The sequence below is a fragment of the Eurosta solidaginis genome, chromosome 4 (assembly GCF_040869045.1).
Source record: "Eurosta solidaginis isolate ZX-2024a chromosome 4, ASM4086904v1, whole genome shotgun sequence".
Taxonomy (NCBI): domain Eukaryota; kingdom Metazoa; phylum Arthropoda; class Insecta; order Diptera; family Tephritidae; genus Eurosta; species Eurosta solidaginis.
In genome coordinates, this window is record NC_090322.1 from 126138249 (window position 1) to 126163906 (window position 25658).

General features: G+C 38.6%; 1 protein-coding gene across 3 annotated transcripts in view; it reads left to right on the forward strand.

Moving 5' to 3' along the window:
• Positions 1-25658, forward strand: part of Tsp5D (Tetraspanin 5D) — a 100926-nt gene that overhangs the window by 29124 nt on the left and 46144 nt on the right. Inside the window, exon 1 of one of the 3 annotated variants that reach the window (XM_067782844.1) lies at positions 14879-14897. The exons of 1 other annotated variant lie outside the window; for it this stretch is intronic. The gene's annotated coding sequence lies outside the window, so the exon portion shown is untranslated. Of the gene's footprint in view, positions 1-14878; positions 14898-16729; positions 17020-25658 lie in introns of those variants that run through there. One more of the 3 variants, XM_067782843.1, reaches the window with a different exon arrangement.

Below are 25658 nucleotides of genomic sequence, written 5' to 3' on the forward strand. Positions count from 1 at the left end.
ACCCCCAGAGGGGTTCCAGGGGGTGTGCCACTGGCATCGGTGGGTCGGGCCTCCAAAGTTAGTGGGGGTCGGTCATACATTTGGACTCGATTAGAGCACTATAAATGGGTCAAAGTGGGGTTTTTCAAAATTTACCCCTACCTGGGGGGGGGGGGGGACATCAGAATTCGTTTTAGAGGTATAGTTCCTTCGGCAAAGTTTCTTATTTTGATCCCTAGAATATGATTTTCACAGAGAAATGGGCGATTTTTTTGCCTCCCCACAAATCGACCCGCCCGATTACATATTCATTATATTACCCATCGAATGTTCCTATTATTATATCAAAATGACAAATTATATTTCTTTTATTTTCATTTCCCTTCCATTGATTTTCCTTCCTTTCCTTTCCTTTCCTTTCCTGTCCTTTCCTTTACTTTCTTTTCCTTTCCTTTCCTTTCCTTTCCTTTCCTTTCCTTTCCTTTCCTTTAATTTCCTTTCCTTCCGATTCCTTTCCTTTCCTTTCTTTTATTTTCATTTCCCTTCCATTGAGAGTTAAATGCCTACATCGCAACACCCTTGATTGCGAAGTCTTAACAGGAGTAGCACGTGGTAAAAGAATCTTACATCCACGAATAAATCTACCTATTTCAGGGTCGATTCTTCCATTTAAATTTCAAAGAACGCAGTTTCCCATAATACCAGCATTTGCTATGACCATTGACAAGTCCCAGGGTCAGACTATAGAGAAAATTGGCGCTCTTTTGAGAAGGCCAGTTTTTGCCCATGGACAACTATACGTAGCAGCAAGTAGAGTTCGCTCTTTTGATAGCATAAAGTTTTATATTTCAAATGAAAATGGAGAAGGAAACTTACTTAATGACAACAGAGTGTTTACAAAAAATATTGTATATAAAGAAGTACGTAGTCATTAAACATTTTTTAGTAACAACAAACTATGTTTATGTTTTCTTTTACCAGATTAGCCGTAGTATTTTTGAGAATTTTGGTTTGCAATGTTACTTTTTTATAAGAACAAATAGCTTCTTAGGTACAAATAGCTGTAGTTTCTAATATTTTAAAACATTACGTTTTATTTTATTTTATTTTATTTTATTTTTTTTTTTTTGACGTCCAAAAAGTACTTTAAAGCCATCTTAGAATAAATAAATAAATATAAATTAAAATTTTAGTTAGTTTTGAACTATGTAATAGTTTTTTAAGTTTTTTTCAGTATTGAAATTGTTCAATTTAGCAATATATTAATATTAATAAAAATTTTAACGTTTTTAAATAACTCTTTTTCTTACTAAGGTAAAGATCGTTAAGTATGAACAATAAAAATTGTATATATTATTTTAACTGCTTATGTGGTTGAATTTCAACCACTGGGCGAACTCTAGTACTAACTTGACTAACTTCTTATTTAAAACAGAATGTAATTTTTCATGGAATTTAAAAAAAATTTCTGAGACTTTCTGAAATACATTTGAGTTTTTCTGAAATACATTTGTCTGTTTCTGAAATACTTTTTAAAGGCTTCTGAAATAAATTTCGGATTTTCTGAATTACATTTGAGATTTTCTGGAATATATTTGGAAAGTCTGAAATACAGTTTACTTTTTCCGAAAAACATTTGAGCTTTTCTGAAATACATTTGTGGTTTTCTGAACTACATTTACACATTTCTTATCTTTCAAAATTTACAGAAGTACAGTTGATTTTTCTGAAATACATTTGTTCTTTTCCGGAATAAAGTTGGAAAAGGTGTCGTTTGTTTTCTGAAAATATTTGGGATATTTGCAAATACATTTCAGCTTTTCTGAAATACATTTGCTTATTCTGAAATACTGTTTCCATCTTCTGAAATACATTCGCGGTTTTCTGAAATATATTTGATGTTTTCTGAAATACGTTTGTAAAATGTGAAATACGGTAGGTTTTGTCTGTCCGTTAACACGATAACTTGAGTAAATATTGAGATATCTTCACCAAATTCGGTATACGGGCTTAACGGGACCCATAATAGACTTTTATTGAAAATGGTTGAAATCAGATGATAACAACGCCCACTTTTTATCTATATAACATTTTGGAAAACAAAAAAAAACCTGAATATTAAGTAAATAATACACCTAGAATGTTGAAATTTGACGTGTGGACTGACATTGGGACTCTTGGTAAAAGTTTGAAAAACTTTTTGAAAACGGGCGTGATACCACCCACTTGTGATAAAATCAATTTTACAAATACTATTGATCATAAATCAAAAACCGTTAGAACTATCTCATGAGGACAAAAAGGAACGTGAAACTTTGTGTGAGGATTACCGATCTATTATTTATTTGAGATTTATTGAAAAATTCGCTTTTGTAAATCGGTTCTTTTTGTATTAAATTTCTTATACACCCGATTATTCGGATGTTACGAGTGGGCTAACATGATTTCTCAGCTCTATTCATGAAAGGTATGAGGCACAACCGAAGATAGTCCCGGCCTTACTTGTTGTTTTTGCTTTTGCATATGGTCCCTTCTTTACAAGAACAGTTTGTCCTGAGGCCTCCCTTTCTAGTTCATTAAACATTTCCTTTCACCAAACATCCGTGGATCTTTGGTGCTTATTGTTTTCATTATATCAACCACTAAACTTTGTTTAGGTCCGTATCTTCCTTCAAGTTTTTTATCCTTAGAAATCAAATCTTCCGCAACGCACTTTTACCAATTCAGTACAGTTAGGCTTACAAACCCTCCTCTGCTCCCGCAGTCGGATGTCAGTAGGAATACATTATGGATCAGAGTTTTTTTTATAAATTTGTATGATGTTATAAAGGCATCGAAGCTTTTGAGCAATCGAGGATGTCAAGCGAGCCTTCGATTTTAAACTTCATTTGAACAGAAAAAAAACTTGACAGGTATTAGATTCCTCAGTGGTGCAGTATGGAAAAAAAGTGGATGAAAACGACGATCTCACCGATCTTCCTACAAAGAAAACGATGAAAGCGGTCCGTGAGTGGATTCGAAAAATATCTCTGTTTCACATTTAACGAGTTAAGTTCTAAAAAGTTCACTGTCACCCCTGGAATGAGTGATTGCTATCATTGCAGTTATCGAAAATGCCACGTTGCGTGACCCATAATTTACCCCTTACTTTTTTTACTTAGTATTCGAGGTTTGATCTTGAAACATTTTTTTAGCTCAGCTCCACCATAACCCTATATAAAGAAGCCGATTTTTGATAAAATATGACAGTTTAAACATTTCTCCTAATCTTAAACTATTTCACATCGACATCAACATCAACATTGTGATGTAATGTGCCAGTCGGAGAGCCAGCCATGTGAAAGGATTTCAGAAAGACTGATACTTTCTGATACGGTTAAATTTAAGTTGTGTTATGGCTAAAATCAGCAGTCTCAGTTCCGACACAACTAACTCGTAGTCGTCTACGAAGCTGCAAATTTAGCAGCAGAATGAAAATATTTCGGAAAAGCTCGTCCTGAGCTGCCGCTATACCGAGAATCGCCAAACATACCTTACATTACTAAAATGAAACCAAATAAGGATAACAGACTTTTTGGGGCAATAAGGAGGTGCTAACTATGGAATTATCGCTTACTATTACACTTGCTCGGACTGTGCCAATGCGTAGCTTTAAAAAAGTAAATTTCATGAAACCGCCAAAATTGACAACCTCGCGTTCATCTCAGTACGGTCGCGGTGTGGAAAGTCTCTAATACCATCAGCATACGCAGGCAATTGCCCATTCTGGAATAAAACTAATATATAGCACAGCACGGGGAAGAAATGGGTCTTACTGTCTAAAACACATTTTTTAAGTTGACTGTAAAGCAGAGTGAAGAAGTTAGGGAAAAAGATTTGAAAAAGAAAAGCCAAGCATAATTGAAGATATCTCTTTGTGCGCGAGTTCACGCAATATAAGGGCATTCCACGCATAGTTGATAGACGTAAGTCTAAGATAGGTAATAGAGCGCAGCAAGAAGGGACATTCAATGTCACCATTAATAACGCCAAAAATCAAAGAAAAAGACAGTATCGTCCTAATTTCTAAGGTGTGCAAATTAATAAGCCGTAGGCGGGAGCGGTAGGGAGGGATCGGGTCGAAGAAATGTAGAGATCTAAGACAAAATTTAAGAAAAATCTTTTGTACTCTATCAACGCTGTCAAGTGCAAACTCATCGCAGCATATTCAAAGATGAGTACAGCACTGGGTGCTAATGGCATTTAGCGCGGTGGTGGTGCTATGAAGTTTTCTAAAGCCTTGCTGATGACAGACTAGTTGTAAGTTTGCTTTGAAATAGGGGAGCAAAATGGCTTCAAGTGTCTTGGCTACTGGCGATTGGAGAGATATCGGTTCATATGAATCTCCTATGTTAGTTGGTTTTCCAGGCTTTAGTAGCGGGACCACCTTGGCCATTAGCCATTTTTTGGGAATGGCAAAGATGGAAAGGGACAGGTTGAAGACATGTGCTACTTTGGTTGGTTTAGCATGACCGATGGCATCCTCAACCTCTTTGGCGGTGATGGTAATTGGTGAGGCGCTGAATTTATGTTTATGTGCGTGTCTGTTGGCCCTCCGTCGAACTTTGTCGACCGTAGAATGCATTATATATTGTCGGCAAAAAGCGCTCGCGCATTTTTTCGCATCCGGCAGCACTTTATCGCCAAAGGCGATGGAAATTTTGTCATTGTGCTTAGACGGATTCGATAGGGACTTTACGGTGGACCAAAGCTTACCTACACCGGCAGAGAGGTTACAACCTCTTAGGTGCTCCTCCCATTTCGCCCGCTTGTGTTCATCCACAAGCTGTCTGATGCGTTGGTTTGTATCCTTTATTTGGGGGTCGCCGGGATCGAGCTGTCTTATAAGGTCACGTTCTATTTGCGGCCTCCGCAGGAAAGTGGGGCCGAATTTGCGGAAAGCACGCTCCCCTTGGCGAGCATCAGTGGGGATAGGGAGGGTAGCAAATCGGTTGTCTGTAAAGGATTTGTATTCATCCCACTTTCCTTTTTTAAAGTTTATTAAAGTGCGTTTTTCTGTGACAATGAAGTCGGTGGTTCGCTCGAGCGAAATAAATATAGGCAGGTGGTCGGATGCCAATGTTACCATCGGCTGCCAGTTGACGCAGTTTAGGAGTCCTGCGGTCACGATTGATATATCCTACGAACTGTGACAGCTTCCTACCATACATGTTGGGGCGTCTCCGTTTATTGTGCAGAACGTCATTTCTTCTATTTGATCCGCCAACATCTCACACCTACTGTCTGCCTGCAAGTTTAATGCCATAGATCGTGATGGGCTTTGAAATCGCGGGAGCAGGGGCTGATACTCGGCATTTCTACCGACTCTACTACGGAGATTGTAGTTATGAGTGGGAGCGGCCTTATGAGTTGGTGGCGCCATGGGGCGAGAGCAGCATCGGGTACTTTTTATGGCTTGCTGAGCAGCTAGGCTGCTGGAAGGTAGGGGGGGGGGGGGGCGCTAAGGCGTAGACTACGAGACGCCCTTGGGCGTGAACAGCAAGGAGCCACAAAAGATTTATAAAAGTTACGAGGACGTCGGGTTTTGCGATCCAGCCCAGAACAACATGTCCGATGCAACCATCCCTTGCACGAGACACTGACGAGAGTACGACCGTCCTAAAAAGATTATTTTCCGCAGACGCAGCAAAACCATTTCTCAGGACCGGGGTCAAGAGACGGACCCGTATTGGGTTCGACACCTTCCCGGAGCAAGAGAGTATGGAGCAGTCGCTCTGCAAGGAGCTGTTGGGAGGATGACAATTTGTAGGAGGGACGCAACAAATTAAATGGAGTTACACTGAAATGACAGTCCTTGGTCGGGAAAAATCCCGAGTCGCTCCGGTACATAGAACCGACTGCCTTGGGAAGCGGCGTGAGGTGGTAGTTTCCTTCATTCAAGTATATTCCGAACTAAAATGAAGGTCCAGCGCCCTATCCTAGATTCTTTCCTACCTTTCTTGCCACCTAACTAATGTTCGTCACATTGCGCTTTTTTTGTCATCTTCAGATGGTTACAGTTAAAGTGAAATGGCCGATCAGTATGGCATTGAAAACGGCCGACCATCTGAAGATGACAAAAAAAGCGCAATGTGACGAACATTAGTTAGGTAAATCGTGTCATCGGACACCGTCCGATAAGCACATGCTATTCGTATAGCAGTAATAGGGTAGGCTGCTGGGATTCAAGGGGTTGATAAGCGCAATACACGCTTTATAGATTCAAAGCTTTCGCAACCCAATTGTCAAACACACCTACGCCAGGGGAATCCTGTTACAAATATGAATGTATCATACATATGTTTAGCAGGCGAGGCTCTGTGGACCCCAAGTTCCTCACGGCACTAGGGGGTGGGGGACGGGATGGCCTAGAAGGTTTAGTATGGCCATATTAATCGTTCCCGAAATGGTGGTACCTTTATGGTGCTCTGTTATTGGAACGTACCGGATCTGTATCCGGCAAAGGGCCATCAACATCGATAACACTCTGCAAAACCTTCCGGGAGTGTCTTTATCGTTAATACAACAACAACAACGGTAGGCTGCTAGTATCTCTGTTTGTTAGATCGTTTTAGATCCGTGTCATACTGGTACTGCATATAATATTATCGAGCTGGTTACGATGGACAATATCTGACGGGTAGCTTCGCCTGGGCCGCTAATTTTGGGCATCATTCGCGTTAGGGCTCCACTATCTCTATATACTCTCTCTCCTTTTCTCACCTACCTCCCTGAAGTGCCCCTTAAAAGTTAGTTTTGAGTCAATGTTCACTACTAAGCATTTCGAGAAAGGCTTTGACTTTATTTCATAGTCTCCTTTGGTAAGGACTAACCCATCCACGGTTCTCTTTGAGGTTACCAACACCAATTTTGTGTTATTGCTAGTTCCTTTAATTCTTCCCACGTCATGCTTGGAGCAGATCCAGCTTCTTGGCCACTGCTACTACTACAATATCATCTACATAGCCGATAATTTACGTGCCTCCGGGAAGGTCGATTTGTAGCATACCATCATATATCGCATTCCATAGCGTTGGCCCTAGAACAGAACCCTGAGGAACAGCGCCGGCGATGTTGTGCTTTCTTGATCCCTCATCCGTATCAAAGCGAAGTACCCTATTGTCAAAATAACTATCAATTTTTCTGAGCAGGAAAGCAGGTGTGCCAAAAAAACTACGCTCTACATATCGCTCATCATACCAGTGTCGAGAAAATAAGAGATGTAGTGTTCGAGAGAAAAGTTCTCCGGAAGATTTATGGTCCAGTCCTTTATGCCGACGCTGATCGAAGCAAGTATAATGATGATCTGTTACGATAGTGCTAGGTCAACTTATGCGAATGGCAAAGATAGTATTTCAGCCGATACCGCAGTTTGGAAGCAGAGAAAGGGGGAGTTTTGGGGAGGCAAGTGGAGGAAGACTTCATCTTCTTTTGTGCTCGCAATTGGCGTCAGTCATAGCCAAAAAGGGATCGCTGGCGTGACTTGTTACGAAATGGCCCAAAATAGCTTAGTCGGTTAAGCGCCAATTAATGATAAGTGATGATGTGAAACATAGCCTCTGTAGGCCGAAGATTTTGATGGCAAATATTTTAAACTCTTATAAAAATGGACGTGGATTTAATTTGATTTTTAATAGGTATTTATCTAGCAATCTGCATGCATTAGGGTGGCTTTGTCTTCAACTAAAGAGGTTTAATTTTGGTCGGTCTCTAATGTGTAGTTGTACAATAAATTACGGAGATTTTCTGCGCATATTAAATTCATCTCTTGCAAATATATATGGATATATTTTCCGGCCGTTGGCCATAATTGCACACAAAAATGCAGTCACCGCAACAACAACGAATGATAATGAACTGTAATAATAAATAATTACAAATGAAAAACGACCGCCAATTTAAGAAAACAAATACAGAAGCGAGCATAAATATAGCGGTGGCAATATTTTCAAAAAACCTCAATTAAATATCTTTTTCGATATTTTAAGAAAAAAACTCTTTTGAATTTTGTAACTGAAACTATGCAATCTCAAAAACGTTTTCGAAAAAATTTTACGAAAGTTTCTAACTCAGAGTTATCGGAATTTTTTTGAGTATGCAGTTTTGTAGCCGAATCAATTTTAGTTTAACAAAGTACAAGTTACAGGTCTCTCAAAATTTGCATTGATTTTTGACAATTTTTTTCTGAAATGTGGATTTTCTTCTATAAAAAAAAATTTTTTCCTAAAACACCCTTCGAAATAAAAGTGTCAAAAATCAAAACGAATTTTGGGAGACCAACAACTTCTTTTTTGTTGTTCTAAATTTGATTGGGCTACAAACCTGCATACTCAAAATTTATTCGGACTCCAAGTAAAGGATTTGCGTAAATTTCACTCCAATTTTCAAATTTTATCGAAAACGTTTTTGAGATTACTTTGCATAGTTTCAGATACAAAATTCGTATTAATTTCTTAAAATATCGAAAAAAAAGATTAATCTAACTGAAAACATTTGATAAAAATGATACTGCTATTTTTCTGTTCCCTACTTTATAATATTAAATGAGTATGTAACTTTTAACATTAATAATGAATGTAGGGGACGAAATTACCAACAAGACAAGTCGTGTTGAACAGCATAGAAAAAAGTCGATAGCTTACAAGAATCATCATAATATTTGTCATTTTACAACAACAAATTTTGACATAAGAAATAAAAACTGACGATGACAATGTGTGGGATTTTTTTATTGTTATCTATTTATAAACAAAATGTTCATATAACTTTAACTTCCAATCTTGGGCAATCCGTTACAGAACGAACGAGTTTTCAGTAACAAAATATTTGAAGAAGAGCTAACCCCAAACTCTTCGGAGCTATACCACACCAAATTAATAAAAAAGGCGTGAGTACCAAGTACACGTGAAGTTTGATGTATAACTATACGTATATGTCTACAAAGCTAATGTTTTTAAGTTAACTAGAGCTCACACACGAGTTGAAGTTGAACCACTGTAACAACTATTATCGACATTGAATTATTATCGCCGAGTCATCGGCATTTTATTGGTTTCTTATCGGCTTGGTATAGGCGTATAACAAGTGAGTCATCGATTTTATAGTTAGGCTTTATCGATATCTCTTTCATAACAAATCGATGGGCCGTCGATAACAGAATTGAAACATTTCGATATATATACCGATCACTGTTCAATATCACATCGATAACTTTTTGATAACAAATCGCAAATTTTTCGATAAAACATCGATAGCAAATCGATGGCACGCCGATACCAAAATGGATACACTCCGATGATAAACTGATAACTTTACTCCAGCAAACCGAAAACTTTTTTAAAGCTTAACGATAAATTTTCGATAAATAATTTATAGCTTTTCGATAGTAAATCCATGACTTAACATTCGATAAACTACTGTTAATAAATCGGTAAATTTGGATAAAAGTCGATATCGATCAATAGCTTATTAATAACTTTTGTTATCGATGGATAATTTATAACCTTTTCGATAACAAATCTATTACTCATCGATAACAAACCACCCGGCAAATCCACAGCAAATCGATAGCTCATCGATAAGAAACCGTTAACGCATAAAAACATAATAAAACGCTAGCTGGGTTCGGTTCCGTTTCCTTTTCGCTACCGTGAAGTGACTACACCAACTCTACTCCTTACAGCAATATGTCACTTTACACCTGTGTTTATATTCTACATATGTTTATTCTCCATGTAGCATACCACTTATGAAGAATACACTTACGCGTATACTTTACACATTACGCTTGCTTTTCTGCGAGCAAATATGTTTTCACATCAAGTAATTATAAATGAGTAGTACCCGACTTTAAAAGGAATTTGTGTGGATAAATGAAAACTAATGATACTTTGAGTGTAAGTTCTATGAAACTAGCACTCTTGCAGCTCTCTGCTACATGCTAACGCTCGAGCAAATCGTAGTAATATTTAGAACCTCGTTTACACTATTTTCTTCGCTTGTGCGGGATAAATTGCAATTTACGATGCTTTAAATGTTATTATACTGAAATGTCATTGAATTAAATTAGATAATAAGCGAATGGACCAGTGGCTTCTGTTTTGATATGAATTGACGGGATGGCGAATGTGAGATGAGTTAGGCTGTCATATAAAAACAAGTAAGGCAGGCTAAGTTCGGGTGTAACCGAACATTACATACTCAGTTGAGAGCTATGGAGACAAAATAAGGGAAAATCACCATTTAGGAAAATGAACCTAGGGTAACCCTGGAATGTGTTGTTTGTACGATATGGGTATCAAATGAAAGGTGTTAATGAATATTTTAAAAGGGCGTGGGCCTTAGTTCTATAGGTGGACGCCTTTTCGAGATATCGCCATAAAGGTGGACCAGGGGTGACTCTAGAATTTGTTTGTACGATATGGGTATGAAAAGAAAGGTCTTAATGAGTTTTTAAAAGCGCGTTGGCCTCAGTTCTATAGGTGGACGCCTTTTCGAGATATCGCCATAAAGGTGGACTATGGGTGGCTCTAGAATTTGTTTGTACGATATGGGTATCAAATGAAAGGTGCTAATGAGTATTTTAAAAGGGAGTGGGCCTTAGTTCTATAGGTGGACACCTTTTAGAGATATCGCCACAAAGGTGGACCAGGGCTCACACTAGAATTTGTTTGTACGCTATGGGTATCAAATGAAAGGTGTTAATGAGTATTTTAAAAGGGAGTGGGCCTTAGCTCTATAGGTGGACGCCTTTTCGGGATATCGTTATAAAGGTGGACCAGGGGTGACTCTAGAATTTGTTTGTACGATATGGGTATCAAATGAAAGGTGTTAATGAGTATTTTAAAAGGGAGTGGGCCTTAATTCTATAGGCGGACGGCTTTTCGAGATATCGCCATAAAGGTGGACCAGGGGTGACTCTAGAATTTGTTTGTACGATATGGGTATCAAATGAAAGGTGCTAATGAGTATTTTAAAAGGGAGTGGGCCTTAGTTCTATAGGTGGACGCCTTTTAGAGATATCGCCACAAAGGTGGACCAGGGGTCACACTAGAATTTGTTTGTACGCTATGGGTATCAAATGAAAGGTGTTAATGAGTATTTTAAAAGGGAGTGGGCCTTAGCTCTATAGGTGGACGCATTTTCGAGATATCGCCATAAAGGTGGACCAGGGGTGACTCTAGAATTTGTTTGTACGATATGGGTATCAAATGAAAGGTGTTAATGAGTATTTTAAAAGGGAGTGGGCCTTAATTCTATAGGCGGACGGCTTTTCGAGATATCGCCATAAAGGTGGACCAGGGGTGACTCTAGAATTTGTTTGTACGATATGGGTATCAAATGAAAGGTGCTTATGAGTATTTTAAAAGGGAGTTGGCCTTAGTTCTATAGGGGGACGCATTTTCGACATATCGCCATAAAGGTGGACCAGGGGTGACTCTAGAATGTGTTTGAATGATATGGGTATCAAATGAAAGGTGTTAATGAGTATTTTAAAAGGGAGTGGGCCTTAGTTCTATGGGTGGACGCCTTTTAGAGATATCGCCACAAAGGTGAACCAGGGGTCACACTAGAATTTGTTTGTACGCTATGGGTATCAAATGAAAGGTGTTAATGAGTATTTTAAAAGGGAGTGGGCCTTAGCTCTATAGGTGGACGCATTTTCGAGATATCGCCATAAAGGGGGATCAGGGGTGACTCTAGAATTTGTTTGTACGATATGGGTATCAAATGAAAGGTGTTAATGAGTATTTTAAAAGGGAGTGGGCCATAATTCTATAGGCGGACGGCTTTTCGAGATATCGCCATAAAGGTGGACCAGGGGTGACTCTAGAATTTGTTTATACGATATGGGTATCAAATGAAAGGTGTTAATGAGTATTTTAAAAGGGAGTGGGCCTTAGTTCTATGGGTGGACGGCTTTTCGAAATATCGATATAAAGGTGGACCAGTGGTGACTCTAGAATTTGTTTGTACGATATGGGTATCAAATGAAAGGTGTTAATGAGTATTTTAAAAGGGACTGGGCCTTAGTTCTATAGGTGGACGCCTTTCGGAGATATCGCCATAAAGGTGGACCAGGGGTGACTCTAGAATTTGTTTGTACGATATGGGTATCAAATGAAAGGTGTTAATGAGTATTTTAAAAGGGATTGGGCCTTAGTTCTATAGGTGGACGCCTTTTCGGGATATCGTTATAAAGGTGGACCAGGGTTGACTCTAGAATGCGTTTGTACATTATGAGTATCAAACGAAAGGTGATAATGAGTATTTTAAAAGGGAGTGGACCTTAGTTCTATATTTCGATATATCGTCATAAAGGGGGACCAGGGGTGACGCTATAATGTGTTTGTACAATATGGGTGTCAAATTAAAGGTATTAATAAGAATTTTAAAAGGGAGTTGTGGTAGTTGTATATGTGAAGGCGTTTTCGAGATTTCGACCAAAATGTGGACCAGGGTGACCCAGAACATAATTTGTCGGGTACCGCTAATTTATTTATATATGTAATACCACGAACAGTATTACTGCCATGATTCTAAGGGCTTTCGATTTCGCCCTGCAGAACTTTTTCATTTTCTTCTACTTAATATGGTAGGTGTCACCCATTTTACAAAGTTTTTTTCTAAAGTTATATTTTGCGTCAATAAACCAATGCAATTACCATGTTTCATCCCTTTTTTCGTATTTGGTATAGAATTATGGCATTTTTTTCATTTTTCGTATTTTTCGAAATCGAAAAAGTGGGCGTGGTCATAGTCGGATTTCGGCCATTTTTTATACGAATACAAAGTGTGTTCAGATAAGTACGTGAACTGAGTTTAGTAAAGATATATCAATTTTTGCTCAAGTTATCGTGTTAACGGCCGAGCGGAAGGACAGACGATCTACTGTGTATAAAAACTGGGCGTGGCTTTAACCGATTTCGCCTTTTTTTACAGAAAACAGTTATTGTCCTAGATTCTAAGCGCCTACCAAATTTCACAAGGATTGGTAAATATTTGTTCGACTTATGGCATTAAATGTATCCTAGACAAATCAAATGAAAAAGGGCGGAGCCACGCCCATTTTGAAATTTTCTTTTGTTTTTGTATTTTGTTGCACCATATTATTACTGGAGTTGAATGTTGACATAATTTACTTATATACTGTAAAGATATTAAATTTTTTGTAAAAATTTCACTTTAAAAATATTTTTTTTTTAAGTGGGCGTGGTCGTTCTCCGATTTTGCTAATTTTTATTAAGGATACATATAGTAATACAGATAACGTTCCTGCCAAATTTCATCATGATATCTTCAACGACTGCCAAATTACAGCTTGAAAAACTTCTAAATTACCTTCTTTTAAAAGTGGGCGGTGCCACGCCCATTGTCCAAAATTTTACTTATTTTCTATTCTGCGTCATAAGTTCAACCCACGTACCAAGTTTCATCGCTTTATCCGCCTTTGGTAATGAATTATCGCACTTTTTCGATTTTTCGAAATTTTCGACATCGAAAAAGTGGGCGTGGTTATAGTCCGATATCGTTCATTTTAAATGGCGATCTGGGATGAGTGCCCAGGAACACACATACCAAATTTCGTCAAGATACCTCAGAATTTACTCAAGTTATCGTGTTAACGGACGGACGGGCGGACGAACATGGCTCAATAAAATTTTTTTTCGATACTGATGATTTTGATATATGGAAGTCTATATCTATCTCGATTCCTTTATACCTGTACAACCAACCGTTATCCAATCAAAGTTAATATACTCTGTGAGCTCTGCTCAACTGAGTATAACAAGCGGGTACAATCAATTCAACTACAGATGTACATATATACAGATGTGTATATATAAAAGCTGGCGACATAAACCGACTTTCGCGTAAGCTCAGCTGTTATAATAAATAAAATTTACAAATTTACGTATACATTTCTTTTTTTATATATATTTATCAGAGCTAGGGAAACATGTATTCGTGTTTTATTAAATGCAAACAGAGAAAAGAGAGACAGACATCTGGACGAAAGTAGTACCGCACGAATATTCTATCGGACAATTCGATAGATGACAGCTGTTTTCAACACCGCACCAAATTCTAACGGGAAATATATACTGATGATCTGCTCACCTGCTTAATGGCGAGAGACAAGGCCGTGACCAAAACAGTCGAGAACTGGAAGAAAACTACACAAACTGCAGTAGCATAAACTTTTGTATTTAAAACCAAGCGGTGGTTGAGGCGATAAACTCGCATAGTACAACAGCTAGAAGTGCCCCGGTCATATGGGCATAGAAGGTAACAGAAAGGTGGAATTCAGAATGAGCTACAAAAAAGGTTTTCTAAGCGGGTCGGCCACCGCCAGTGGTTGAGTTTAATTCTGCCATAAAAAGCTTCTCAGTTAAAATTTATTTGTTTGACAGCTGCTGTTCGGAGTCAGAAGAGTTGTAGCTCCCGTCCTGCAAATTTGTAGGACAAATTCGAAAGAAGCACGACGAAGTTTCGAAGAAAAGCCCCGCCTGAATCTCCTCGGAAGTAAAGCGCGCCAAGCATTTATTTTTATACTCACCTGAGCAGAGCTCACAGCGTATATAAATTTTGTTTAGGCCACAGGCCCTCCCTCGTAGCAATTTACCTAATTAACCAACACATTCATAAATGTGTGTTCACAAATACGCACATGCGTTCATATGTATAAGCTGCAATTGTTTGTGCACATATATCTTAAACTTTTTTACTTTACTGCTATGGACCGGCTATATAGGAACTTTCGGCGGGGAAACTCAACGAAAGTGGCTGTATAGTGGGCTCATGGCTTTTCTCTGCCAAGCCCGCGGCCTCTTTTGATCCAGCCGTCGAAGTGAAAGCATCCTGCCAACATACGTCACGTAAGTGCTAATAATTTTCCAATACTTTTAATTTTTCACAACATTTTTCAAGCTATTCCTTAACACTTGTTGTTTTCCTTTCAAAACATTATAATAAAAGACTATCATATTATACTGAATTAACACGAAATCCTTTCGCTGTGTTTATTTGCTTCCCTTTTTCGCCTAAACTCAATCTTTTACAATTCCGTGGGTGCGCGCCGTGGCCACCACGAAATTGTACAAATTTTGTTCGCATAAACTAATCGAAATAGATATAGAGTTCTATATATCAAAATGATCTGGCCGAAAAAAGAAATTTATTTAGCCATGTCCGTCCGTCCGTCTGTCCGTGAACACGATAACTTGAGTAAATTTTGAAGTATCTTAATGAAATTTGGTATGTAAGTTCCTGGGCACTCATCTTAGATCGCTATTGAAAATGAACGAAAACGGACTATAACCACGCGCACTTTCTCGAAATCGAAAATTTCGAAAAACCGAAAAAGGTGCGATAATTCATTACCAAAGACGGATAAAGCAATGAAACTTGGTAGGTGCGTTGACCTTATGACGCAGAATAAGAAATTAGTAAAATTTTGGACAATGGGCATGGCGCCGCCCACTTTTAAAAGAAGGTAATTTAAAAGTTTTGCAAGCTGTAATTTGGCAGCTCTAATATTTGTGTATCCGGGGGGTACCCAAGTGAGTGCAAGGTTTGCTGCACGCTCTCTTACAGTTTTCGACAGCCTTAGAGAATATGTATATTTGTCAATCTAATGTTTTGAGCACTACATGGCCGTCCCAGTAAATGTGTATCTCACCGTCGCTTAGCCTATTCTCTTACAGGAAGACAGATCGCTTCTATACCTAGTATCTATGCTTGCAAGGTACTAGCTGAGTTGGGAAGACCGATGGATTTTACGAGCTGTTCGCACCAACATAGCAAACCATTTTGGACCTGTCAGTGTAGAGTGAGGTTACGCCCTCTTTGTAAACTTTGTCGACTAATCAATCTGTTCTTGAGTGAAACCTCACAGTGAAATTCTTGCCAAAGTTCAATGTAACCTTTTGTCGCATCCACGCTGGGGGGCATTTTTAGGATACTAGCTGTCAGGTGTATGTGGAGCTTCAATGGAAGCTGGTTGCAAATAAAATTTAGAGTCTCCCTTGCACTCGACCTAAGTGCTGCTGTTACCCCCGCGCGTTCTGCCCACTGTTTCCAAACTAATTTTGCACTTTTTATTTGGAGTTTTCTGAATTTTTTTGAATATTTGTAGCCCAATCCATTTTAGTCTGGGAAAGTGCATATAAAAAGCTTCTCATAAATTGTATTTTTTCGGAAGGGCTCTCAGATTTTCCTCCGTATAAAAAAAAATAAAATTATACGCTCTTGGTCATAAAAAAAAGATGGGAAAAATAGTACCCAATGATAAAGAAAAGAGCAACAATACCATGCGTTGAAACTTTTCATTCATTTAAATTCATAAAAAAGAAATGCATTTTGCCCAGCTCTGTCGCATGCTTATTTATATATATTTATGTAATACAGTGCGAAAAAATAAAATTTATACAAATGTAATTTTTTCTAGATATAAGTTTACAATTTTCATTATAAATAAAAAAAACTTAATCCAAACACCGCATATTTATGTATGTTTATATGAAATCTATCTCCGTTGGTGTGTGTTATGTGTGTGTGTGGGTATATTTCAAGGCGCGCGTAAATATTTGAATGTCGTGCAGCTAGACGGTTGAATGGTCAGAAAAATGCTTGTTGACTTGTCGCCGTCAACGCCGTTGTCGACGTCGTAAATTGTTGGAAAGCTGTGTTGCTTTTTTAATCGACCGTTGGCGAGTAAACAGCGAAAAAACGCTGTTGAACTGTGGCCCATCAATTTAATGCACACTCTCAGTGTTGTGGCAGTAGATGTTATGCGCACGCACGCTTCTCTCGTTTTTTATCGCAATCAACGGCCACCAGGACGAACATCAACTTATGCTATGAGCTCTAAGTTAGGCTGAACCATTACTTTTGAGCATTAAATTTTTAATGCCGCGGATGAAAGTGATTTGTGCTGCTTGTTATCCAAGTTATAATTTCTCCAACTTCAATTCGGAGTGAACTGCAATCACTAAACGTGTGAGTTCGTGAGTTCTGTTATTAAAGTTGTGCTGTAATTTTGAATATCTTTGGTGATATTATTTTTATTTTTATAAATTTTAAGTCAGAGTGGAAAGAAAAATTGTGTTATAACTGTTGAAATTATTCAAAGTGATGCAACTTTTTTGGGAGACAGTCAAGTCAAATATTTTGGTAGTGAATGAGTTGATTAAATAAAAAAAATAAAATGTAAGGCGCGATAACCTCCGAAGAGATTTTAGGCCGAGCTTCTCTTCCAATTTGCGCCGTTCTCCTTTTTAATTTTTCCTACAAATTGGCGGGACGGGACCTACTTGTTTTATGCCGACTCCGAACGACATCTGCGAGGCAGATGAGTTTTCACTGAGACCTTTTCATGGCAAAAATACACTCGGAGTGCTTGCCAAACACTGCCGAGGGACGAACCCGCTTAGAAAAATTTTATTCTAATTGGAAAACCTTATTTCTAAAATTTTGATGTTGCTTTGCCCGGGGTGTGAACCCAGTGCATTCGGTGTGGTAGGCGGAGCAAGCTACCATCACGCCACGGTGGGCGCTGAATGAGTTGATTACATCAGTACAAATCAATTTGCGTTTTTTGTATTATGTGCTTGTGTGAAGATGTCATGAATATTTTAATTTTATCTGTAATTGATATTGAAGAAACGAACTCTTATGAAAGATGCGCGAACGCCAAAAATTAACATACAAATTAGAATACCCGGCAGACCTTTTTATGCACTGTCTATCCTATTCTCTTCTTCCTTATCTTCAATTTTTCTTCGTATTCTTGTCCAAACGTTATTCCATTAATCTTCCTCTCACTCCGGAACCCATTCCCACTCCAACTACCGCTCCCACTCACACTCCCACTCCCGTTCCTACTCTCATACCCACTCCTATTCTCACTCCCACTGCCAGTTCCACTCCCTCTTCCTCTCTTACTTGACACTAACACAGGTACAATGTTTCAAATTGCATTCATCTATACATATAACATATATATAGATAGATAATGGCTACGTTCTCCTGTCCGATAATTTTCTCCCTGTGACGTATTTATTTTCTCAGTAAACAGAGGCACACAAATGTCTTCTTGCCTCTTTTTCTTCCCCCGGTTTCCTCTTCGTATCTTCTCCATTCTACTTTTTCGATTTTTCTCTCTTCTACTCCCACTTAATTCCTCTCCCCCAAGCTCCAACTATATTTACCCATCTCCTTCTTCTCTAGGTTATTTTCCTTCCCATCTTTTCATCGCACTCTCTCCATTTTTACCACTACTTCCTACTACCACTTTTTTCCTCCCTCTCACCCTCAATTCCTCTTACCGTATTTCTCTCCTTTTCCATTTCCCACTCCTATCTGATATTTTCCTTTTCCCTTTTTCAGCCTATGGATTTTTATATAACTCTCCCTTTCCCTCTCGATCTTCTTCTTAATCATCCTATTTGATACCTATGAATATTGCGAAAACATCTTTCGGAATCACCCTGGTCCACATTTTGGTTTTATCTCAGGAATAGGCCCAGTCACGCTTACCAAGATAAACTGTATACTTGTGATTTATTTTACTGTGTTGTCTACATATAATGTCATGAGCAACTGAGACAATAAAAAATTAAGTTGCTGTTTAAAAATGGCAATACCCAACTTGCCTGATTGCCGGTCTTCCATGGGCTACATGAAGTACAAGTTTTGGTACCTACGTAAGACCACGTCTACACATGCATTAACAATAAATACGCAATAGTTAATCTAGGCGTTCACATATGTATGTCCCATACACAGGATCTAGATTATTAGTCTTTAGATTTCACGTTTATCTTTCATTCGTAATTCCGTTTCGAGATGACACCCTAAAGATGGCTCTAAGTCTAAAAAAAATTACATGGTAGATGTAGTCATTTAATTACCGATGGGAAGCTAAGTACGAAAATGAAGATAACCTCGTTAGGCCCAATATGGCAGTCTAACTAAAAAATCGAAGTTGGGAAATACTCATCACATCATCCATTGATACAAGCCCATGCGATATGAAGCGCCTTATATAATTTTCCCATATCACATAGATTTTTTTTGCCCCTATGCTAGTCATTTATTTTAATTGTTTATCTGAATAAAAGCGTGAAGGTAATTCAGCATATAGAATTAAGTACTAAAAAGTATTAATAGCACATATGTACATTAGAGGTTTACGCGGGTCACTAAACGGCGGCGGCTGCGTAGGCTCTATTATATACCGGCGGCGGCGGCGGCGTGTCCGGCGTAACCTCTGAATTGAATGGCTGGACTTCAGAGTATCACATTGTCCACAACTAATGAATATGGAAACATACTGCTGACGCCAATGATATGTTTGACGATCTGGAACAACATGATTAACTTCCGGATGAGTATCTGAGAGGCTTGTAAAGCGAAAATTTAAAAAAATAATATTTGGAAAAGTTTTTTTTATATGTCTTTAATGAAATCGACGTTTCGGCCATTTCGGAAAGATCCGCGGTTTTTGCCTCTCGCGGATCGTTCAGAAAATTTTCTTGCAGAGAGAGGGAGAAATACTTAAAATGGTAACACTTTTGTAGCGTAGTTTCACTGAAGGAGATATTCTGGGCTAACTATAATACCCGTCGTCGGCACGATTTCTTTAAATCATTTGTGGCTCCTTGTTGGTTACGCACAAAGGTGACTTACGGTTGCTATTGATGGTCTATTAAAAGTAATGACTCTCGTGGCACAGTTTTAACGATTAGCATCAATGCTGGCTTATTGTTGATCGCACCAAAGGGCGCCCTCAATTTTTTCGCCTATTTCTAAGAGCTACAATTCCCGACGTGCGAACAGTAGCAATCGCGACCACCAGTCGCTACCACGCATCCTGGCCCTTATACAATATGCCAGCACAGAAGCTATAGGACTGCGACTTCGAGCTCATACCTTCGTCGACGTCACTTTCTTAGAAGCTCTAGGTGTAGCTCGGAAGACTTTATGACGGATGTTTTTGTCGTGCTATGCTTCCGAGCTACACCAAAAAAACACCTGGAAACATTAGGAAGTAACTATTCTGCCAAGAATGCCGTCCTCGACATCATAAGCAGTCTAAGTGGATATAATTGCGTACCTCATGGGTGAAGATCGTATAATCCTTGGCGCATCTACATAATTTAAACTTCCAAGGACCGTGGATAAAAGTTTTAAAATGTAGACCAAAATTTGCATACGTTTGTGTTCGATAAATTTACTTCTTATGATATAAGAGCTCATTATGGATGACCGCCTTTAGTTTTCAGCCTAGCTCGACTATCCCCTACGTTAGGGTAGTAGAACACCCTGTCATCTGTTCGACTGTCCTGAGAAAGCTGTTGCTTCACCACTTTGAGTGTTCTTGCGAACGACAAGGCCTCACCTGGTAAATATATGTGCTTACGTATTCACATTTGTAACAGGAGCCGTAACGTGTAGGTGACATTTAAACACGGTTGATAGGCTATAATCAATGTGATTCACTCCTAGGTAATATTTGGGGATAGGGCCACCAACTTTAGGAAATATCAAACCGGGAGACTTGGGTGTCGAATGATGAAGTGTGAAAATCAAAACTAAGATTTCAGACGGTATTTTACAGTTAAGCAAATAGAGTGATTTTTCAAACCCTTCTCATACGTGTTGAAGATATATGCAACTTAACAACTTCCCTGTCCAATTAGTCATAAGTGACTCACAAGAGCGTATTGAAATAAGTTCATGAGTCACATGTGACTCATTTCTTTATACAACTTAAAGACGCTTTCTTGGTATGAACGTGTCGTTATATATTGGTGAATTCTATGTGAGCGTATATCAAAAGACCTAAACTTTAGGAAAATGAAAGAAAATTTCGAAATTTTTCTTCTGATACCTTTTTCTCATTTTCTTCAATTTTTGTATATACTTCTAACTTCAATTAAACAAAAAAGCACACTAGTACATGCTTTTGACATTTATATATCAATTTACCGTTATTGTGATTCGAAAACTTAAATTATTTCTTATGGTCCTATATGTTCACATGTGACTCATTGAACGTGGTAAACAAAATTGTTTTTGCTACGTTCAGGAGTCACATTTGACTCACAAAATAAAATAGACAAAATAAGGTAAATATATGTCAAATTATTTATAAAAATGATATTTTATAATATTCAAATTATTTATAAAAATAATATTTTATAATATTGGAACGAATTTACTTGCAATTCCCCTTATTTGCAATCTTTTACTAAGTTCGAATCACTAAACTGTTGTTATTTATATTGAATAATGGAAAAATGACCTTTATTAAAGTACTTCACAATAAATAATAACCCCTATTCTGCATTTCGATTACGTTCCCGTTCTACGCTCCGCTTTAATCGAACTTTGGTATTCTGCATTACGACAGAATCGTAAAGAGAAGAGGAAGAGCAAATAATTTTTCGAAATCAGCTGTTGGTACGGAATGTGTGAACATTGGAATAAAATAAATTAAAGAAAATTTGTAAAAAACACTGAAAACGTTTATATTTTATTATCCACGCCATTTTTTACAAAAAAAAACAATAGAATATATTGCCGCAGTGTTATATTTTTTTGAGTGAAGTGCTTTGATAATTGTAAGTGTGTTTTTGTCGTTCTTTTGGCCAATTCCCTGCTGTGGCCACCAAGTTTTGTTAAAACGGATTCCTGCACGAATATAGTTTATATTTTCTGAAGTTTAAGGATGCTAATTTCATTGCACTGGCCTAAAATACTTTATAAACGTTTATTTGTTCTTTCCGCAAGGATTGGTTACGTTTACGCTTCACCTTCCTCTACGCCGGAAGCTTGCTTTGGCATATAACTGGACCCAACGAACAGACACAAATTATAGCTGTCGATTATAATGGAATCAATAGCCGCGGCATTATTTATGGATTTCGAAAGCAACGCATACGAAAATTGTCAGGCGAGAATGGAAAGGCAAATATTGCGAGATTTGTGTAATCCATTTGAGATAAGTGGCGAATTGTAAGAAATTGAACTTAAAAGTGGTAAAGTTTAATGACTTATTTTCTTATTTAGGTTGAAAAAAAACTTTCGACTTAACAAGGATGCTTTCAAGTATGTGTTAGATACTTTTGCGGGGCAAATACGTCCAAGGAATTCGACATCGACATGTTGTTTTTGACCTGGAAACATATAAAAAACAATCATCATCAAGCCTTCTACGTTTCTTAACAAGTTTTTACTTACATTTTTGTTAGAATTTTGTTATTAATTAATAAAAAAATAAAAAGAAAATATTTTACCGCCAACTAATTTGCAACTTAGAAAAACGGAACTACGATCGAAATGCAGAATACAGAAAATCGAATGATTCGAAGTTGGATCGAAAGAGATTGGAACACAGAATACCAAAATTGCCAAATCGAAAAAATTCCAATCCAAGTCGAAATGCAGAATAGGGCTGAATACTGCTATTGCTCGCCAGATAGCGTCTTAATCAAAACTGAATTATTGAGCCTCTACTGGTGTCGCCTTTTATACTCTCTGATTTCCTCGTTCGCATCTTCTAGGCGCTTCCATTTCCAGAATCTAATAGTTGGCCATCAGTTATCAAATTTCTCAGCTGTAACTACAGATGCACGATTTTATAGCTTCTCTCATTGCATATTTTCATCTCAGATATATGCATATGGTTGTGCGTTGCTTCTCAGCTGCGTATACGTACATATGTGTAGACATAATGATTGATTCGTTTATGTAGATACAAGTGACTGTCTGCTTTATTGTTGTTGTGACTTCATTTACTTAGCATCAGACTAGGGATATGAGTATCACTTAGTGTCACTCATACTCGTCACACTGCCCTCCACCTAAGTCTGATCGCCCCGATCAGACAAATCTCTCGATCTAAACGCTGCTAGCATCTCCAAATGTATCACTCTTCTACTCCGTGGTTTCCCAATGGTTTGTATGCGGTAGATGGTGTCACTGATCTTCTTCACAACTTTGTACGGGCCTTCCCAACTGCACCGAAATTTGGATGGAACACCTTTCCGCCGGTGAGGGTTGTATAGCAATACCAAACCTCCCTCCCGGAAACCTTCCGAATTATTGTTCTCATCGTACCTGCGTTTCATCTTACGACTCATTTTAAGCGTTAAATAAAATATGCGTCCGCTCGGTTTAATAGTTCGATTTATTCTGATTTTTTCAACTGTACAAGGTTTGCTTCTTCATACTCATGCAAGCGTACGTTACAATATGGCTTCTTTGGTTGCCTACTGCGTCGCTTCTATATATATAATGTTGCACATACTAGCATGCTATCGTAGTACATATACTTATTTGTAGTTGTTGTATATTTATGTATCCTATCACATATACTGGCATGCAGTAGTATTACATGTAGTTTATTGTGGCTGTCATTATACCACAGTCACAAATCTATGCAATGGTATACGAAAGAGCTGCTACATCATTATCCTTGATCGTTCTCTCACACTCTGTTGTTTGGCCAATGAACCACTTTGTAGAGCTTGCTCTTGACGGATTGGCTTCACATAATCGGTATCGTTCCGACGTTTCTCAACAGAAGTGCGCGCTGGCTTGAAACCACCCTTGCATTCTTTCTGGAAAATTCTTTCAGTCATTTTAGTGCGTCCATTAGATTTTGTCAATGCCAGCGTTTTTCTCGCAGGTACCTTTTGTTTTGATTTGTTTGGCCCATTCCTTCCATCAACCCTTGCCCGATCTGCTGCCTTTGACTTTTGCGGTTTTTGTCAAATCTCTTTCACCAGCACTCGATTACTGCTGAACCCTTCTTCCAAACTGAAGTTAAGTGGCACATCCTGGTTCTCATAGCGCATAATCTTTCTTGGCATATCGATCTTGATGTCATGGTCAACTAAGAAGTCCACTCCCAATATGACTTCATCAACGATCTCCGCCACAACGAATTTGTGTAGAACCATGACATTCCCAATTAAGATTTCACAGATCACTTCTCCCCGGACTTGGTTGTACTCGCCAGTGACCGTACGCAACCTTGCTCCAGGTAATGACTTTACTCTCCTGTAGACCAAATCAGATCGAATCAAGGAATGAGATTCGCCCGTATCTACAGTCAGTACACGTTCTTTGCCATCCACATTCCCTCTGACGGTAAGAATGCTCAATTGTCTACCAATTTGCGACACAGATATAACAGAACATTCAATAGCTGGAGCTAGCTCTCGATCTCTACATCTTACTCGCTCTTGCTCATCCCTTCCATCTTTGTTATTAAGACCACCCATGCTGTTGAAACCACTAGGATCAAGATCGCAATGACGTGCAATGTGACCGGTCTTCCCGCATTTGAAGCATTTGATAACCCTTTAACTCCGCTTTTGCGATCCTTTCAGCGCCTCCAATATTGCGTCTACCCACGCTGGCCTTTCTAGTTCCACACGGCGTGCTTTGAAAACTGGCTTACACAGAAGCGACGCTGTTTCCTGAATCAGGGCTTGTGAAACCGTTTCTGCGAATGTTGGCTTTGTGTTTGCGTATGTAGCTCGCTTTGTTTCGACGTCCCGTGTGCCATTTATAAAGCTCTGAATCTTTACCCTTTCAGTGTATTACACAGGTGCGTCCGCATTTGCAAGATGAGCCAATCTTTCAACATCCGAGGCAAACTCCTGCAAAGTCTCATTCGCTCTTTGGTGACGGTTTTGCAACTTTATTTGGTGTATCTGCCTCCTGTGTTCGCTTCCGTATCACCTCTTTAGAGCACTCATCAATGCGTCATAACTGTTCCGTTCGTATTCTGGAATAGTCTGTAAGATTTCGGCAGCTGGTCCTTTCAATGCTACGAAGAGTACAGCAACTTTATCTTCAGCATTCCAGTTGTTCACTGCTGCGGTCTTCTCAAACTGTAGCTTAAAGACCTGGAAAGGAACAGAACCGTCAAAGGATGGTGTTTTTACTTTTGGATTACTCGTTGAAACTGCTGGGCGATTTAGTTGCAACTGCTCGATACGTCCTCTCAAAGCATCCACCTCGACCTCGATTTCTCCTCAGACTGTAAAATTTTTGTATCTTGCGCCTACAACTTCGAGGAAATACGTCCTTCTTGCTCTTTCAGTTGAGCTGAGATCTGCGATGATATCTGTGCTGAAATTTGCGCCGACATTTCGGATATTCGTGCCTCTTGTGCTTCAATCTTCGCTGTTATACGATTCTCCTGCGATACCAGCTGAGATGACATTTGCGACGACATTTCGGATATTCGTGCCTCTTGTGCTTCAATCTTCGCTGTTATACGTTTCTCCTGCGATTCCAGCTGAGTTTCCATTTTGGATGTAATCTGCGTCGACATTTCTGACATTTGCGACGACATTGATATTACTGTCGATGTTTGTGCAGCTATTGGAGCCAAAATCATGTTCAAGTCTGTGCTCGTAACTGTCTGCGATGTTTCGTTTTTCTCTTCAATTTTTGTTGTTGTCTCGTCCCCATCAGGATAAAAGACATACTCGTCCACATCAATTCCTTGCGACTCCATTACCTCTCGTAGCCGTGCTTGAAGTTCGATCTTATTGCCGGTTGTATTTAATCCACTGTTCTCCAACTCCTTTTTCAGTTGCTGGATCCTCAATTCA